This window comes from Ipomoea triloba, chromosome 16 (genome assembly GCF_003576645.1).
Source record: "Ipomoea triloba cultivar NCNSP0323 chromosome 16, ASM357664v1".
Taxonomy (NCBI): Eukaryota; Viridiplantae; Streptophyta; class Magnoliopsida; order Solanales; family Convolvulaceae; genus Ipomoea; species Ipomoea triloba.
In genome coordinates this window covers 12,621,239-12,621,488 of record NC_044931.1, presented here as the reverse complement: position 1 = coordinate 12,621,488, position 250 = coordinate 12,621,239, and positions in this window count along the sequence as shown.

The following is a 250-nucleotide window of genomic DNA, read 5'->3' as shown; positions in this document are numbered from 1 at the left end:
ATTTCCACAATCAGATTCATACTAAAAGCAATGCAAAACCTTGATTTAAAAATTGAATTCATATAAGCATTCATGCATAGAATTTCAATCTAAATCCCTAAAGGATTTATTATTTGAAAGTTGTATTTTTAGTGGTTTGATTAATGAGTCTCATCCTCTATGAATGGCTAGATAGGACTAGAGTAGCAAGGGGCTAAGCACAACATCATCAAGTGTTTAAAAGCTAACCGAGTTCATTGGTTTGTTTGCA